Source organism: Antechinus flavipes, chromosome 3 (genome assembly GCF_016432865.1).
Source record: "Antechinus flavipes isolate AdamAnt ecotype Samford, QLD, Australia chromosome 3, AdamAnt_v2, whole genome shotgun sequence".
In the NCBI taxonomy this organism is placed as follows: Eukaryota; Metazoa; Chordata; class Mammalia; order Dasyuromorphia; family Dasyuridae; genus Antechinus; species Antechinus flavipes.
This window is the reverse complement of record NC_067400.1, coordinates 458,870,304-458,887,427: the sequence shown is the minus strand read 5'-3', so window position 1 is coordinate 458,887,427 and position 17,124 is coordinate 458,870,304.

Sequence of the window (17,124 nt, the reverse complement as noted above, 5' to 3'; positions counted from 1 at the left end):
TCCCAGTAACAGCAATAGAACTTCAATAGTGTAGAGGTAGATAAAGTGGCCATAGCGGAGCACTTCTACCTCTATTTCCATCCAATTGGTGCAGGGAAAAATCTAACTTCTCTCCTAGTCTCTAAAGGCACTTATATTATGTGTCGTGTGACCAACATGTGATGGCCTCTGCAGTCCCTTAGATCTTGTCATATGCCTGTGGCTCTTGTCTTTCCACATAGACCACAAACTTCTAGAAAGCAGAAACCTACCTATGCCTTATGTTGGATGCAGTGTTCAGCTCAGGAATGACCCTGACAGTAGACTTTCTGGGACTATTTGCATTAGAACTGTGCAATAGTTCCAGGTTCCTCAGTCTTTGGGAGACCTATCCTGCTGGACCTACTCCTACTGCCTATCCTGGTGCCTAGGGTTGACTCTCTATTAGTACTTGAATCTCAAGTCAAATAGGCCTTCAGATGGCCTCTGAGAATGCTAAAGAGCATGAAATAATAAACTTTTAGATTCATAGAATAACCTTCTTCCAAAGGCCAAAGCTCTAACCACTGTGTTTGCAAGGGCCTTTGCTCAAAATTCTGCCTCCATGTTTCATGCATCATAGGCTACCTTTCAAGAGAGCTTGCTTTCTATGGATCAGCTCCCAGGCTGCAGCTGTTACTGATTCCACAGACGTTCTACAAACTGCAACTGAGCATTTCATAGCCATGGAGGATGAACATTCCTTACTATACATTCATTCTTGGGTTGGTTTAATTTGGCTCATTTATTGAGCACCAGTTACATGCAAACCACTATTCTAAGTGTCTCTAAGCCCAATTTATCCTACACATATCTTATTTGTACTTATTTTCATGCTGTCTTCTCATTAGGCTGTGAGTTTCTTGAGAGTAGGGATTATTACTTTTTCCCCATCCAGCCAATTATCTTCCCATACTGCTTTTGTCCTTTATGTTTAAACTTTTTGAGAAGGCCATCAAATATGGATGTTTCCAATTTCTCTATCTCTCTGTCTCTGTCTCTCTGCCTCTTTCCATCTCTCTCTCTCTCTCTCTCTCTCTCTCTCTCTCTCTGTCTCTCTCTCTCTTTCTCTCTGTCTCTCTCTTTCTCTCTGTCTCTATCTCTTTTTCTGTCTCTGTCTCTGTCTCTGTCTGCTTCTGTCTGTCTTTCCCTCCTTCCTTCTCTCCTTCTTTCTTCTCTTTAGCCTTTCAGATCTGGCTTCTTAACTTATCCTTCCACTGAAACTAATCTCTCCAAAGTTACCAAAGATCTTTTCATTGCCAAACCCAACAGCCTTTTTTCGATCTTCATTTCCCTTGTCTCTTCTGCAACCTTTGACACTGATTACCATCTTTTCCTTGATATTTTTTTTCTTTTTAGGTTTTCAGGATACTTTTCTCTCCTAGTTCTCTTCCTATCTATGGAACTCTCTCCTTCTCAGTCTCCTTTGCTGGATCCTGAACCACAGGTCTCCCATATGTTTCTGTCCTGAACTCTCTTCTCTTCTCTTTCTATTTTATTTTACTGTGATCTCATCACCTTCCATAGTTTTAATGACCATTTCTATGTAAAGGATTCTCAAGTCTATCTATCCTGCCCTAATTTCTCTATTGACTTCCAACTTTACATTTCTGCTTTTCAGACATTTCAAATTGTAGTTTGAGTTTGAGATGGCTGGTAGAATCAACATGTCCAAAATTGAATTCATCATTTTTCTCTCTAAATCCTGCCCTGGTCCTACCTTCCTTTTTATTTTAGAGGGCAAAACCATCCTAAAAATTCTTCAGGCCTTCAAACTAGGAGTTGTTTTAGACTCCTCACTATCTCTCTCATACCCTTGATGCCCAGGCTGTCCTACTCATATTACCTTTACTACATCTCTTGAATAAGTCCCCTTCTCTCCTCTGACACTGCCATCATGCTAATGTAGATCTTCATGACCTCATGCCTGAACTATTGCAATCGTCTGCCTGTCACATGTCTTATGTACTGCTCAGGATTATTGTATCAAATGAGATTAATATTAGTAAAGTGCTTAGCACAGTGCCTGGTACATAGTAAGCAGTATATAAACGCATATTCTCTTTCCCCTTCCTCCTTCCCTTGTTTTCTGTTCTCTTACATCCCTGTTCTTTGTTAGGTGACAGACAACTAGTCTGTAGGAATATGTAAATGGGTAACAATAATAGAATAATGAAATATATCTCTCAAGGCAACTACTTGCATTTCAACAAGAACTTTCTCAAAGAAGACAACAAAGGAGTAATACTAATGGTAGGCAATTCAAATACTATATCAGTGTATTATGTGAGATATCTTAAGTCAGATATTTCACTGCCTATCAGTATATGTAGTAGGATCAACATTCTAAGGCCCTACTGCATGCAGACATGAATCTTTTTTTCCTTAAGAGGCATTGAAGATGGAGGGGCAGAGCCAAGATGGTAGAGTACAAGTCATTTTATCTATCTCCATCCTACTGAAGTCCTGTTGTTGTTGTTGAGATATTTAAATTGTATCCAACACTCTATGATCTTATTTAGAATATTTTTGGCAAAGATATAGGAATCATTTGCCATTTCTTTCTCCATTTCATCTTACAAATGAGGAATCAAAGCAAATGGAGCTATGACTTGTCCAGCATCATACAGCTATAAATATCTGAGGTTGGATTTGAAATCAAGTCCTTAAATCAAATTTTATTGTGGCAGAGCCAACCCAAAATCAAAATAAGATTTTTTTCTAGCTCAAGACAATTTAAGAGGTCAGCAGGAGAGTTCAGTGACTCTGGGAGCCAATCCAGAGAGCAGTAGCAGAAACAGGAGTGGACACTGGAGGTGGCTATGATAGCAGCAGCAGTTTCAGGACATATAGACAGCCAATAGACTAACAACTGGTGAGAAGGATTACAAGAAACCCTTTACTGGCACTTATTGCAACTAGCCCTGATGGATAACTCTATTTCTCATTCACTGTTCTGGATCATAGTTCCAGGGTAGAGAAGAGCACTTCTCATCATCCACAAGACATCAGAGATTTTGACCCCAGTTCCAAGACAGAGAGGAGCACTAGTGCTTGTGACTGCAGGGAAACAGGTACTTGGTCACAGTTCCAGGGCAAAGAGGAATACTATAGGCTTGTGCCTATAGGGAAGAAGGAACCCTTCCTGGACAAAGATCAGAGAGCAGTGGCCATAACTACCCCCAGATCACTCTACTATGAAGCAATGAAATCTCCAGATCTTCAGAACTAGCTCTGAAAACAGCATGAAAAAGCCTGAAGTTTGGCAGATTATCCCCCCATGCCAAGGTGAACAGTGCCCCACTTTAATATAAAGCTCAAAGTCAAAAAATAGGCTGTGAAAATAAGCATTCAATAACAAAAAAACTTGACCACAAAAAACTATTACAATGGTAGGGAGGACAAAGAAGTTCAGAAGACAACAATGTGAAAACAGTTATAAGCAAAGCTTCAAGGACAAATGCTAATTGGATCCAAGCCCAATAAGAATTCCTAGAACAGTTAAAGAAAGGTATAAGAGAGGTAGAGATAAAAATGGGAAAAGAAATGAATAATGCAAGAAAATTATGAAAACGTATCTAACAGGTTGGTAAAAGATATTGAAGGCACAAAAATACTGAAGAAAATAACACCTTAAAAAACAGAACTGGCTTAATGATTAAAAAAAAAAAAAGAGGTACAAAACCTTACTAAAGAAAATAATTCCTTAAGAATTAGAATTGGGGAAGTGGAAGGTGATGACTCCATGAGAAATCAGGAAACAATGAAACAAAGTCAAAAGAATGGAGATAAAAAGAAAATGTAAAATCTCACATTAAAAAAACAACTGACCTGGAAAATAATTTGAAAAGAGGTCATTTAAAATTATTGCACTATTTAAAGTTGTTTTTTTTTTTCAAAAAGAGCCTAAACATCACATTTAAGGAAATTATAAAGGAAAACTTCCTTAGATCCAAACATTAAAATAGAAATTAAAATTCACTAGTCACTTCCAGAAAGAGGACTTAAAATGAAAATTCCAGGGAATATTATAGCCAAATTCCAGAACTCCCAGGTCAAGGAGAAAATATTGCAAGTAATCAGAAAGAAACAATTCAAATACTGTGAAGCCACAGGAAGGATCACATGATTTTTAATAGCTTTCATGTTAAAGGAATGGAGAGCTTGGACTATGATATTCCAAAGGGCAAAAGACCCAGGATTACAGAATCACTTACCCCACAAACTAAGTATAATTCTTCAGGAGGGAAATGGATATTTAATGAAATGGAGGACTTTCAAGCATTCCTGAAAAAGACGAGAGTTCAATTTAAAAAAAAAATGACATTCAAATACAAGATTCCAGAGAAGCATAGAAAAGTAAACATGAAAGAATAATTGTAAGAGACTTAAAGTTAAACTAATGTGACCATGGGAAAAATTATTTTGTCTCTTTGGGATTTAGCTTCCTTTTCTTTAAATAAGGAGTTGGACTAGATATAGATGATCACTAAGATCTCTTCCAGATTAAAATATCTGATCCTTAAAAAAAGGGAAAAGCACTTGCATGTGCAAAAATGTTTATAGCAGCCCTTTTTGAAGCAGCAAAGAACTGAAAATTCAGTGGATGCCCATCATTTGGAAAATGGCCGAATAAATTATGATATATGAATATAATAGATTATTATTGTTCTATAAGAAATGATGAGCAGGCTGATTTCAGAGACTTACATGAAAAGAGAGAGACTGGAGATACTTACATGAGCTGATGCTAAGCAAAGTGAGTAGAACCAAGAGAACATTGACACAGCAACAAGATTATGTGGTAATCAAATGTGATGGACTTGAGTCACATGACTCATGTCAATGAGGCGATTCCTTCCAATTCCAATAGACTTTTGATGGAAAGAGCCATCCACATCCAGAGAGAGAATTATGGAAACCGAATGTGGATCAAAGCAAAGTATTTTCATCTTTTTTTTGGTGGTAGTGGTGTTTGTTTGCTTGGCTTTTTTTTCTTTCTCACCTTGTGCTCCAAATTTTTCTCCTTCCCTCACCTTTTTCCCCTTCCCTCAACAGCAAGCAATCAATATAGGTTAAATGTGTGATTTTTTCTGAACATATTTCCATATTCATCATGCTGTGCAAGAACAATCATATCAAGGGAAAAAAACATGAGAAAGAAAAAAATACAATACTGTTTTAAAAAAAATAGGCTTTGACAAACAGTTCATTTCTTTGCCAGCTGAGTAGGAGATGGACTAGACTGAGGAGACATGACATTTTATTTTTTTTCATCTCTAGTAAACTTTGTTTTTTTATTGTATTATTGCCATAGTATTTTATTTTTCCATATACATCCAAAGATAGTTTTCATCATTCATCTTTGTAAAACCTTGTGTTTCAAATTTTTCTCTTCTCTCCCTCCTTCTTCCCTCCCCAAGACAGCAAGCAATCTAAGTTAAATATGTGCAAATCTTCTCAATATATTTCCATATTTGTCACATAGTGCATGAAAAATCAGATCAAAAAGGAAAAATGAGAAAGAAAAAAAAGCAAGCAAACCACCAATAACGATAATAAAAAGATGAAAATGCTGCATTTTGATACATATTTGATCCATATTGATCCATATGGAGATTTCAGTCTCCATAGTTCTCTTTCTAGGATCTGGAGGGCACATTCCATCACAAGTCTGTTGGAACTACTTTGAATCACCACTTTGTTGAAGAGTCAAGTCCATCATACTTAATCACATAATCTTGTTATTATGTACAATGTTCTCTTGGTTCTGATCACTTCACTTAGCATAAGTTCATGTAAGTGTCAATCCTATTATTGATGCACTGCTGCAAGCTTTTGGTGATCACTATTTTATTTTCAAAGTATTCTCAATCATCCCTTTACTATGTTCTAGAATTTTGCCAAGAGTCTAAGTCCATTTTACATAGTTATAATGTAAAAAATATGCCATTTATACACATTTGTCATAGAATTCCAGTTTATTCCCATTTTTAAGCATGTTCTAATAATTTCACATATGTATGATATTTGTCAATTTTTGCAGTGCTGAGTTCTACTGGACCTAGGTGCTGTGTAATCATCCATCTCCTTACTTATTCCTTTTTAAACATTTTTTTAAATCTAGTTCCTCTCAACATTTTAGAGCCCATGGGATCCATCTTTTTGCTAAAGATATCCTTGAGGGTATAAATTCAGGTGTAGAATCACTTGACAAAAGGATATGAATGGTTTAGTAACTCATCACATAATCTCAGGTTATTTTCCAGAACAGTTAAACAAATTCTCAGCTTTTGATGAACACATTCTGACAATCTATTATATGTATAAACTACTCTGTTTCGAAGTGGGTTTTCCCCCCCAGAGTTTTGGATTTTCATGTCTTTCTTCTGAAACATATCAGATATAAACTCATACATTATTCCTTTGCTGTCTGCCCTTGCTCCCCAAGAGGTATTGTTATTACATCAATTTGACATCATTGTTCTGAGCTTATATCAAGGCAATGAATAAAGTGTAAGATTGTCACATATTTGGTGTTAATGAAACTGTTTTGCATATATTTATGCTGTCTTCATCACAGGATTCTTTCTCTGAGTATGAAACAGAACATGTAGAGATAAAATTGTCCTATCTTGAATATGGATGATGCTGATTATTATTAGGTTGTTTATGGATATGCAAAACACCTTTCATTTGTGTCAAATGATGTTCTGAAAAAAACACCATGATGATGGATGGGTTAGAAATAGGTCAGTTAAAGATGAGGAATAATACTGACAGAGAATGTTAAGGGATAGAAAAGGGAAACTACTTTCTGGGGTTAAAATGGAAACTGAGACCTTAGTGTGGGTCAGAGAAAGATGAACTCCAGTTCTAAATATAAGAAAAAGGCACTAGTTCAAAAAGAAACATGAGATGAACAAATTTAGAGACATCTCCACTCCAAATATTCAAATGGATTATTTGTATATGAGCTTAGCCTCAGTCAGACATATTGTACCTCAACCCTGACCTAATGATGCCATTTTGTCCTCTCTAAACATGAAGGACAACAACTAATAAAAAAATAATGTCTCACATTTATATAGTGCTTAAAAGTTAATAAGTTGCCTTCAACAGCACTGTAAGACAGATAGCACAAGCATTACCCACATTTTAAAGATGACAAAATTGAAGCTCAAAAAAGTTAAATGTCTATTTCTCAATCTCACAGATAATAAAATGAAAGTTAGCAATTAAAGCCCGATCTCCTAACTCCAAAGCCATGGTTTGCTATTCCATGCTAGTAACAACAACAGCAACAATGATAATGCAGAATAAGATATAATGTTGTGTTATATATAACAATGGCATGTAACAATGTAATATAACACAATATAATAAAATGTAATGTGATATATTATATAATAAAATGCAAAATAGTATAACATATTGTAATATGTTGTATGATATAATGTAACATAAGATATGTGATACAAGATGCTATGATGCTATAATATTGCAAAGTATAGCATAACATCACAGTGTAGCATAACTAGAGAAGTATAATACTAGACCTGGAGTCAGGAAGACCTGAGTTCAAATATTGACTATCTTTATGATCCTGGGCAAGCTAATTAATGGGGATAATAATAGTAACAATAACCAAGATTAAAGTAAAAAGAGAATTGGTGTGTAACTTTCTGTTTTAAAATGATAGTGCACTCAATACACCCTCTGAGGCTGAGTTGTAATCAAGTATGGATTAATTCTGGGCTAATTTTAGTCTAACAATTTGCACTAAGAAAACAGTTTTCTCCACCAGCTAGCAGCACGTAATCCATACATGGAACCATTGGTTACAGAAAAGGGAGAAAATCTGAATGTTGTTCACTTACTTAGACAGTATATTTTCCAGGGGATGTGTACACATAAGGTTTGACATACACATTGTCAGAGATAGCTCAGTGCTTGGGAGGCTCAGAAGGAAAGTGTGGGAGAGAAAAGATATTAGACTGACTACACAGCTGAAGGTTTATAGAGTATTTATACGAGCCTCATTGTCATATGCCTGTGAAACCTGTACAGTGTACCAGCACCATACCAGGAAACTGAATCACTTCCATTTAAATTGTCTTAGGAAGATTCTGAAGATTGCCTGACAGGATAAGGAACCCAACACAGAGATGCTTTCTTGAGCTGAACTTGCATGCATTCAAACTCTGCTCCATTGGGCTGCCTACATTGAATGCCAAAAGTACATTTGCCTAAAGAATTATTTTATGGAGAACTCACACAAGGCAGGCAATCATATGAGGTCAGAAGAAGTGATACAAAGTCACTCTCAAGGTTTCTCTGAAGACCTTTGGAATATATTATGTGATATGGGAGACACTGGCACAAGAGTACCCAACATGGCATGCTTTCATCAAAGAAGGATCTGTACTCTATGAGCAAAGCAGCATTGCAATAGCTCAAAAGGAATGAAAAATGCACAAATTTAGAGTTAGTTCCATTCCAAATGTTCACATGGTCCATCTGTGCCCAACCTGTGCTAAACACTTCCAAGCTTGTATTGGTCTGATCAGCCACAGTCCAATACATTGTACTTTGACCTCAATATACTGATGTCATTTTGATTCTTTTCCAGAACAAAGAACAGCAAGTAAGCAGCCAATCTATAATAACACCTACTTCCCATGACTGCTATGAAGATAAATGAAATGATATTTGTAAAGTGCTTTGCAATCTTTAAAGTACTATATAAATTCTAGCTATTATCGAAATCAAATATTCTGCTACAATATTAATATTAATAATAATAGCATTATTCTTTGGACAAATAAAGGAGGATTTCTGAAAATCTTGAGTATGCTTAGCAGCCAAGTTCATAGCATCATGAATTTGAAAACAGAAAGGACCTCGCAGGCCACTGATTCTAATTCTTTTATTTTACAGACGAAGTATTGAGGTCCAGAGAGGTTAAATTACTTAACTACAAGGGTTAGCAGGTAGTTAAGAGAAAAGATAAGATTTAAATCCTGGTCCACTGACTTGAAAGCCAGCAGGCTGTTTATTGTTCTATGCTGCCTCCCCAAGTTTCAAAATCAAATTGCTTTAACAAAACTTAATTATGATTTACATCTCACAGCAATAGAGAACATATCAAAATGCAATTTTTATAGACAACACATAGCTTAATATATTTCAATAAAATGACATTGATGTGGTAATTTTAAATCTGTCAGTTCTCAGACATATGATTTCTTCATTCCTCACACTATGATGAGATTTCATCTACAATAACATGCTGGATAACTTACAAATGCAGTTTTTAAAAATGTCATCTTAATTAACATTAAGAATTATCAAGCATCAGCACATGCCAGGCATAGAACAGAATAGTCAATAAGCCAGAATGACAAAACCAGGGTTCTGATAGACAGCTTCTTTACATCCATAGGTCCCTGCTCCCCACCCAAGACAATCTTCCTCTCTTATTCCTCCTTCCATCTATTCATACAGAGGTAATGTAGGTGACCCAATGCATAGAACATTGGTCCTGGAGTCAGGAAGATCTGAATTCAAATCCAGCTTCAGACATTTACATGCTGTGTGATTCTGGCAAGTCACTTAATCTTTTTTTAGCTTCTCTTTCCTCATCTGTAAAATGAGCTCTAGAAGGAAATGGCAAACCATTCCAGTGGGGCCATGAATAGTTGTTTGTGACTAAAATGATGACTTTAGCTGAAGGTTGTAATCCTTATTTTGCCACCATATGATAGCTGGATAAAACACTTAATCTTCCCACCCTTCTATTTTATCGTCATACTGTGTGGATAGACGAGGTGATCTCTAAAGTTAAGTGATCTTAGAAAGATCATGGAGAATAAGAGAGGCACTAAAATATTGAAGAAAAGCTAATGTCCTGATTTTCAAAAAGGAGAACATGGATTTTGCTGCTCTTAGACCAGTGACCTTGACTTTGATGCCCTGCTAAATTCTAGAATGTATTATTAAGGAATGCTTCATGAAGATCTAGGAAAGATTATAAAGAGCCAATATGGCTTCATCAAGAACATGTCATGTCAGTCAATCTGTTGGTGTTAAACATTTATTAAATATCTGCTATATTCCAGGAGGCAGATAGTTGGCTCAGTGAATAAAGCATTGGGCCTGGAACTAGGAAGACTCAAACTGGGTCTCAAAACACTTACTAACTGTGTGTCTTTGTGCGAATCACTTAACCCAGTTTGCCTCAATTTCCTCATCTGGAAAATGAGCTGAAGAAGGAAATGACAAGCCACTCCAGCATCTTTGCCAAGAAAACCCCATGTGGAATCACGAAAAGTCAGACATAAGTGAAAAACAGTATGTATGCCCAGCATCACACTGGGGCTGTTTATATTCAGTTTACATAAATTTGAATCAAGCTTTTGAAAAAATCTCTCATGCTATTTTTGTGGACAGGTTAAAAAGATATGGGCTAGGTGATTGCTTAATTTGTGGATTCAGAACTGGTTGAATGGGTCTCAAAAGAGCAATTTTTTGTTGTTCAATGCCATCTTAGAAGAAAAGTTTTAGTGGAGTGATCTAGGGATCTATGCTTGGCCCTGTGCTGACTTACACTAAAATAATCTTTTGGGGAAATTGCAAGCTTTTCAAATTTGAAAACGATGCAAAGTAAGAGAAACATTGGATGACACATTAAAGTTGAGATTTTGAAAAGATCTTGATAGAATAAAATATTGAGCTAATCAAGATAAAATTAAATATATATTTTCCAGTTCTTCTTCCAACTTTCTGGACTACTACGCCTCAGCTGCCTGACCTTGGAACATCCTTCCTAAAATGTTGGAATCCAGGACTTTGGGTTCCAAGTCAGTACTTCTTCTTCTTCAGTACCAGGTTTATGTAAGCTCTCTCAAGGATATAAGAAAATACCTAAAATTTGGTGCCAGACTTTGAAAAGTGTACTTGTTTTGATATTTTGAATAATCTGTGATTTAATTGATGGGGATACACTCTCCATTGATGTAAACAAAAATCTCTTTTTATGCTGTTTTCATCCTTTCCTGCTCTTACAGTAAATCTTTTGTAGACAACATATATATGCAACTGGTATTTTGAGGCTTAAGCAGCCATTCAGGTCCTCTGGCTGTTATTTCTCATTCTTCCTACATGATTTATTCACACATTTCCCTTCCAAATATATATGTGTGTAAATATATATATATATAATATATATATATATATACACATATACATGCATATTCATGTATGTATGTTTAAATGTATGATGATTCATACTTGTATATGATCTTTGTCAACACACACACACACACACACACACACGCATATATATATCCTATACCTTCCCTTTCAATTTTCCTAAGATGAGACTAGGCTCACTACAAATTAATATTAAGCTCACTGGGCACTCACTGCAGCAAGGAAATCTTGCTGCTTCTCTCTAACTGATTATTCTACTCACCATAGGAGCTATTTTAAAGTTGTGCTTCTTAAGCCTCCTATAGCTCCATTCCACTCTCTTCCATTTTATTTTACCACCCAAATCCAAGCCATAATAGCAATAACTAGTAATTCTATAGTACTTTAAGGTTTCAAATCACTTTACAAATTTTATCTCATTTGACGATTACAACAATCTCATGAAGTGGATTCTATTATCATCCCTATTTTACAAATGAAGAAATAGAGGCACAGAAAGGTTGTAACTTGCCCATAGTTACACAATTAGTAAATGTCTGAGGCAGGATTCGAACTCAGTTCTTCCTGATTATAAGTCTAATGCTCTCTCCATTGAAGCACCTACCTCCTCTTTTTGTACTTCTTTTCTCACACTGTTGTATCACCTTTCTAATTGGTCTCCCTGACTCAAGTCTCTCTCTACTCCATCCTCTGTTCAGTGCCAAAGTAATTTTTCTAAAGTGTAAGTCTTGATCACATCAACTCCTCTTTGATAAACTCCAGTAACTCCCTGTTAGCTTTAGTCCTTTGATATTTAAAGCTCTTCATAACCTAAATTCCTTATACTTTTCCTGTTTTGTTATATTCTGGCCTCTTTGCTATTCTTCTCTCATGACAGTCTTTCTTTGGACATCATGCCTTTGTACTTTGTATTTTCTATACCTGGAATGCTTTCTGCCTCTTAGAATCCCTGACTTCCTTTGATGCTCAGCTCAAATACACAACAAACTGCTGCTGCTGCTGCTGCTGCTGTTGTTGCTGCTACTGTTGCTGCTACTAGTACGACGATGATGACGACGACTACTACTACTACTACTATTACTACTACCACCACTATATCATCCATGAAACCTTTCTTAGTAACTCAATTGCTAGTGTTATTTCTATCTAAAGATAATTATCTCAGTTTGGACATGTTGATGTCCACAGGACACATTTGATATATCCCAAGGGCAGTTGGTGATATAGAAAGGACCTTCTCTCTAGTCTGCATTTATTTTGTATGTTCTGATTTATATTTTGTCTCCTCAATAATTACATAAGCTCTTTGAGAGTTAAGACTGTTTTTGATTTCTTTTTGAATTCTTACCACGTAGCACAGCATATAGTAAGTATATAATAAATATATGGTAAGCATAATAATAAGGTAAGTATATAATAAAGTTTTAATGCTTCTTGATAGATTAATTGAATACCATGTATTGATTATGTGTTATTTATAGTCTCATTTCTCTAGGCATCTAACACTCTAATTTAGAGACCTTGCTATCTTGCACTGGTAGAGACAGTTTCTAGAAGTTCCATAAATTGATGAAATCACAGCTCTAGTCCCACCCACTATTACATTCCTTTAGTGACTTGCTTTGTTATAACTGAATTCAAATCTGGGAAACAATTTTTTAAAAATTTTTATTTATTTGTTTATTTTTTTTGCTGAGGCAATTGGGGTTAAGTAACTTGCCCAGGGTCACAGAGTTAGGAAGTATTAATTGTCTGAGTACAGATTTGTGCCATCTAGCTGCCCCTCTGGGACAAAAATTTAAACAAAGTTGTCATCTGCTGATTATAGTTTAATAATTCACCCTCTCACATGACATCTGCCTTTTCATAGTGAACTTTAGTACCTAATTCTCAATAATGCAATAAAATGGACATTTCCTTTTTAATGAATTTGGCTTAATTTTAATGTGAGCATTTCTACCACTGTTGGTTAGGTTAGGGAAAGATAATGGGAACAGGTGAGGTCCCATCAGAGAATTGGTTTTTGTGTAATTTAAAAATATAACACACTTAGAAAGGTATGCTGTACAAGTAGATTCTTAATTAGCCTCATTTCTCAGAAATCCCTATTGCATACCACCTGTTCTTTAGTCTCCTGGACTCTAATATATGGCATTCATCTCATCATGAGCTCAGTCTTAGAGCTATCATTTCACTTCAATGGTAGAAACAACAAGGGTAGTCAATAAACTGAATGTGAAGGGTGAGGTTGAATGAATAGTTATGGGTGATGCAGAGGTTGGGAGCCTGTTTTGTAATTGGGAGGATAGCAGTATCCTCTACAGTAATAGAAGAGTTGGGAGAGGATTTGGATTTTTGGGAAAAGATAATGATTCAGTTTAGACATGTTGAGTTTGAGGTGTCTCCAAGAAGGACTCTATATCTGAGATATCCAAAGGGCAGTTGGTGATGTAGAAAGGAGCTTAGAAAAGAAGTTAGATCTGACAATAGCTCCACAGAAATAATTATTGAACCTATGGGAACTGATGAGATCACTAAATGAGATAATATGTAAAGAGAGAAGAGAGCCAAGAACAGACCTCTGGGGTATGCTCACAAGGGATACTCTGGAAGAAAATCCATCAAAGACTATTGAGGAGTGGTCTAATAGGCAAAGAAAGAAATAACATTATCATGAGATTGGGATGATGCATACAGGCTTCTCTTTTTTACATGTATTTGTATCCCTAGGACTAGTGCAGTACCTGACACATAGTGATGAATAAATACTTTTTTTCTTCCTTCCTCTTTCTGCTCCTTCCTTCCTTCCTTCCTTTCTTCCTTCTTTCTTTCCTTCCTTCTCTTTTTTCTTTCTTCCTTCCTCTCTTCCTTCCTTCCTTTCTCTTTCTTCCTTTCTCTCTTTCTTCCTTCCTTCCTCCCTCCCTCCTTTTCCTCCTTCCCTCTCTTCTTCCCTCCCTCACTTCTTTCTTTCTTTCTTTCTTTCTTTCTTCCTTCTTTCTTTCTTTCTTTCTTTCTTTCTTTCTTTCTTTCTTTCTTTCTTTCTTTCTTTCTTTCTTTCTTTTTTCCTTCCTTCCTTCCTCTTTTCCCTCTTTCTTTCCTCCTTTTCCTCCTTCCTTCATTTTCTTTCTTTGCTTCTTTGTTTTGTTTGTTTCTTCCTTTCCCTCTTCCTTCATCCTCCCTTCCTTCTTCCCTTTCTCCTACATTCATTCCTTTCTATTTCCCTCTCTTCATCCCTCCCTCCTGCCTTCCTCTCATTCATTTTTGTCTTGTTTTAGAGAGATAAAATAGAGAAATAATATAAAAAGAGAATAAAAGTTATAATACTATGGCTATCCATTACATTTAGGGTTGGGCACATGTCTTCCAAGGAGACTCATTCCTCTTTGGGTCAGGGAGATACAGGTTCACTCTGTAATATTGTTAACTCCTTCTTGTGTGTCTAGAGGGGGAGAACTACCATGATAAGAAATAAGAAATGACTGTATTCAGATGTTTTCTGCCTTTTATTCAGATAGTGCAAGTATTTGGCATAAGCTGAAGCCTCCTAATTTATACATTCATTAGTATTGTCTTCTTTCTTTAGCCTCCATGCAGCTGATTCGAAATTTATGGTCAGTCTTCACGAAGAAGAGGTCTGTTGCTATAAGAAGCTGATTCCATTTTTCCTTGCTTCACCCCAGGCAGCTTCCTTCATCCAGAATATAACAGCTGTCTGGCCCCAAGATCAGTCTGTCAAGAACTACGAGGGGAATTCTTGGTTGACAGCTCCCAGATGTTGAACTTACTGCCCTCAGGGATCTGATTTATCCTAACATCAAAACAGCAGGAAGATGCCAAATTTTTTTGTTCAAACTTTCCACAGGAACTAAAACAGAATGTCTTGGGTTCCTGCAAGCCTGGTTTCTTTCATCCTCTACCACTAAATCCAGATTAAGTTGTGGGTTAGTTGAGCTAATAGAGGCATTAAGTTTATTTTTTTTCACTTTCTGAGAGACATCTTCAGTAATTCAACACATCAGTGGTTTCATTGATGTGGGTACTTTCTTCACTGGTGGAGACTTCAGCACATCAATATCTTCTCACCCTATGAGATTCTTGTTTATTTTCTTCCATGGTTTCTTCACAGAGGACCTATCCAATTTGCCAGAGTCATCCATGTAGGTCCTTTAAATTTTTTGAATACATTTCCAGTACATGGACTGTCCATGTGCTATCATTCACTGTCACTACATCATTAGCTCATCACTTTTTCAGATCATAAATTTCTTTAAAGATACCACTTACGCAACATTTTCTGCACAGATTATATGTTTCCAGTGTTATTGTATCTCCTGTTTCCCCTATTGGGCTGTAGGCCACTTGAAAACTTTAATTTTTCAGAAGATTTTGGTGCATCAAGATTTGCAATCATATTGCATTACTGGGAGGACATTTGATGGATTTCTGAAGCAGGGAGCACCTTGGAATTATTAGAATTATGCAGAACTTCCCAAGTGCAATCTAGCCTATTCTTTTTCTCCTGTTCAATGCTAACCAAATTTATTGCTCACCTACAGAGCCTGTCCAAGATAGATGTGCTAATGTACTAATTCAGTGGACTGGTGATTCATTGAACTGCATGTCATAATTTGGATAATAGATATTATAATCTATTAATTTTTTCTGTACCAATTGTTAGCCTTATTTCTTGTGTGTAGTCATGGGTCACCTAGAAGAGATACAGGCTTAATACAATTGGCACAGTGAGGGAGAGGCTAATCTGATTCCACTCACGAGTGGTTTTCCCTGGTACAGAAACTCCTTCAATCAGTACATGAACAGTTTATCTGAAGCTCATAGTCTTAGTGAGATGCTGGAAGTACTGCAAGGTTAAATGATTTGCCCATAGTTCCAAAACTCCTACCTGTGAGAAGAAGTACTTGAAGCCAGTTCATCTGAACTTCAAGGTGAGCTCACTACCTGCCATGCCAACAAGATCTATATATGGGACTCTCAACATCTCAACGAAGACTTCACTGGTCATAGGAAGGATAGCCCAGAAAGGGCTCTAATTGCATGACATCTTCCATGAAAAAGAGAATATTTATCAAGCATATGAAATCTGCCTGTTGAATGTCTCATTTTTTTATTAAAAATTTTTTTCTCTATGATTGCATTTATCATGACACCTAAAATTTTTCATCTTTAGTAAATTTTATTTTTTAATTATTTTACTATCATTTTATTTTTCCAAATACATAGATAGTTTTCAACATTGACCTTTGCAAAATCTTGTGTTCCAAATTTTTCTTCTCCTCTAGATTGCAAGCAATCCAATATAGGTTAGATGTGCAATTTTTAAAAACATATTTCCATATTTGCCACATTGCTCAATACAAATCAGATCAAAAGGGAAAAACATGAGAAAGGAAAAAAAAAGTAATAACACCACCAAGAAAAGGTAAGAATACAATGTTTTGATCAGCATTCAGTCCCCATTATTCTCTCTCTCTCTCTGTCTCTGGAGGTGGATGGCTCTTTCCATCACACATCTATTGGAATTTCCTTGAATCACTACATTGTTGAAAAAAGCCAAATCCATCACAGTTGATCATCACATAATCTTGTGGTTGCTATGTAGAAGGGTTCTCGTGATTTTGCTCACATCACTTTGTATCAGTTCATGTCAAACTTTCTAGGCTTTTCAGAAATTAGCCATTTCATATAAAATAATAATATTTCATTATATTCAGATATTATAACTTATTCAGTCATTCCCCAACTGATGGATTTCTGATCAATTTCCAGTTCTTTGCCACTACAAAAAGATCTGTTATATTTTCGTACATGTAGGTCCTTTCCCCTCTTTTATGATCTTTTTGGGAAAAAGACCAATAGAGACACTGTTGAATC